This window comes from Priapulus caudatus, unplaced genomic scaffold (assembly GCF_000485595.1).
Source record: "Priapulus caudatus unplaced genomic scaffold, Priapulus_caudatus-5.0.1 Scaffold165, whole genome shotgun sequence".
Lineage (NCBI taxonomy): Eukaryota > Metazoa > Priapulida > Priapulimorpha > Priapulimorphida > Priapulidae > Priapulus > Priapulus caudatus.
The window spans coordinates 426,924-429,821 of record NW_014577226.1 but is presented as its reverse complement, the minus strand read 5'-3'; the positions used below and the strand labels follow the sequence as shown (position 1 = coordinate 429,821).

Below are 2,898 nucleotides of genomic sequence, written 5' to 3'. Positions count from 1 at the left end.
TGAGGGTGAGGTTAGGTGTAGGGTCGCCTAGGTTAGGGTGTGAGGGTTAGGGTACTAGGGGTTAAGGGTCTCAGGGTTTAGGGTCACAATTTGCACAAAGACTGAATGCACATAAAAACAGGAGTTGGCGGCACGTGATTGTAATTCACCAATGGCAGCGTTCGTTAGAGCCCTATGTTCTTGATTGACCTAGGGAAAAAAATCACGCGTCCTGCCTCATTGTGCAAGAATAAAATGGCGTCTCGGTCCATTTACGGGACAGATGCCACTTCATTTCAGTTAAAATAACTAGAGTATTCATGCATAGACAGTGTCAAAGCCATTTCTGACGCAACGAGCACGAGCAATAATATATTTTCTGTTGTTGCTAAATACTAATATAATAATGCATCACGCAAAATTACACCATTCATTATTTGTGAAGTACGTTATCTTAATACCGGGAGAATGTGGCGGCACTGGGAAACCCTTTCGTCAATATTAAAGTCGAATTTTATTAAAATTATTCCAACATTTTCCTATACGTGTTTCACACACCTTGGTTAGTTGCTACTGCGTGATTTAATGTCTAATACTAGGGAAGCAAGTCAAAATATAGTTCTCCGAAGCAGCTGCGTAACTATATATAAGCTTTTATCTACAGCACTCAGGAAGCGTTTACTTTTTTGGCACTACATCGCAGCAGGTTGGGAGTAAGCGGGCGCATGGTTGCATGGATGGATGGCTCTCATCGCTTCTGTATTGAAGTCGCATCTGGCTTTCTGCCCTCTTCTGCATAGAAAGGAACAATGCACCGATGCATTCATACATACATACATACATACATACATACATACATACATACATACATACATACATACATACATACATACATACATACATACATACATACATACATACATAGATAGATAGATAGATAGATACATACATACATACATACATACATACATACATACATACATACATAGATTGCTGTTAATCGCGGAACACAAAGGTAACCAGCTCATCTTAGCAGACAACCGAGAAATTGCATTGTAGCAGGGCCACCACCATACCAGCTTTCTAACTTACCAGCCGTGAGTCGGTGCTAGTATCGCTATTCTGTCTTTAAATCTCATTAAATAAGGTCTCTGCATGTTACCACGTAGAGTGTTATATTTATAAAAGAAATGGTTCAAAACAACGATGGCAGCAATTTCTACAGAGAAGATAAGAAATGTCGTGTATTTATAATCGCACATTTGCCATGTTCGGATTTTGCATCCATGTCTCGATAAGTAGCTGATTCCCTTTTACGACATTAGATGTGATATGATACACTACACATACCACTCTCCAAATCACTTTACCTTGTACAGACTGCAAATTTTATATGGTATCAAACCGGTGCGCGCCAGTCGCGCGTCAAGTTTTTGCAGTGTGTACACGCTATCCCGCTCCAAATACGCGTTGGTTCGCACCAATTTGGCCCTCGAAAATGAAGGAGGGCCAGGCATAAGTTATCCCGCACCAGGCTGTGTCTGTACGCAACAACCCGGGATAACCTAGCCGGACCAAGATAGCCCGCTTGTGTGACGTGTGTCTGTACGCAACACGCCCGCCAAAAACCTGGCGCTAAATCGTAATACGCATGCGCATAGCATTATTTAGGTCACTTTATTGTACAGTTGCTGTCTGCGGGGTGACGTACCGAGCTGAACTGAGAACTGATGACTCATTTGATGTAGGATCAAATTTGCAGTGAGTACGCTACAATTTAACGCGCGCTTAACCCGCACCAGTTTAATGTGGATTCAAATTTTGCAGTCTGTACGGGGTATTTGTCTACCTGAAATTTCGCAATAGGGGGCATTTGCTTTTTTCCCCGATTGCGCTGTTGCTACGCTCTACGCGGGTGTATTACCTAAACGGTCTACGGGTCGATATTTTCAATGACAATCAATTTGACCTAAAAGATGGCCATTAAATTAAAAGCTTTACCGTTATAAATTCATGCGAGATTACGCTATGCACATATAACTATAATCTTGCGTATAGTATCACGGTTTTCAAAAATGTTTTGATGTGTGTATTTACTGGATTGCATAGGAGGAATTCTACTTTTACTAGTCGTAAAAATGCGAATTTGTTATACAATTTGCAATAAAAATCAGGTAATTTCGAAAACTTGACTCTTGGCTCGCTATTCAAGTGTCCTTGCATTTTTACACCCAGATTTGTCTGGTCATCGATTGCTGCTTCTGTTCAACGATAACAAAATAAATGTTACCGTGTGTGAAATTTTGCATAACCCATGACATAAATAACATATCATATGCCAAACAAATGAGGCCACCCGGGTGTGAAACGTTGTTCCGATTTTTACGCCCCACGTATAGATACGCAGTCGAATTTATGCATTCAAATTTAAGAACAAACGTCTGGTGAATAATTTGCATATAAGAAATTTAAATTTATAATATACAAGTAGCATACAAGGTTTAACAGCTAATTATGTCTGGTAATCTAAAAAAATAAATTATTTAGACTTATAAATGTTTATTAATATTACATAGCACAAATGCACAAACACGATCTATCTATCTATCTATCTATCTCTCTCTCTCTCTCTCTCTCTCTCTCTCTCTCTCTCTCTCTCTCTCTCTCTCTCATCTCTCTCCTCTCTCTCCTCCTCTCTCCTCTTCCTCCTCTTCTATATCTTTCTCCCTCTCTCTTTCTCCGGCTCTCTTCTCTTTATTAATATAATATCTAGCGGATATCCCGGCGTGTTGGTCCCCCGGGAAATCAGGTACGTACTCCAGTTGGTGACCGCTTGTTGCAAAGTAAAATACCAACAAATCTAACTATCATCTTATCCATGCATCCATCCATCCTTCCGATTTCCATTCCATGCCATTC

At 40.2% G+C, this 2,898-nt stretch overlaps 2 protein-coding genes across 2 annotated transcripts in view; both read left to right on the top strand.

Annotated features, from left to right (window-relative positions):
* Window positions 1-2,898, top strand: part of LOC106806507 (sodium/bile acid cotransporter-like) — a gene marked incomplete at its 3' end in the record, with an annotated part of 25,113 nt that overhangs the window by 8,085 nt on the left and 14,130 nt on the right.
* LOC106806508 (sodium/bile acid cotransporter 5-like) overlaps window positions 1-2,898 on the top strand; it is an 8,664-nt gene that overhangs the window by 3,961 nt on the left and 1,805 nt on the right. The gene's annotated exons all lie outside the window — the stretch shown is intronic.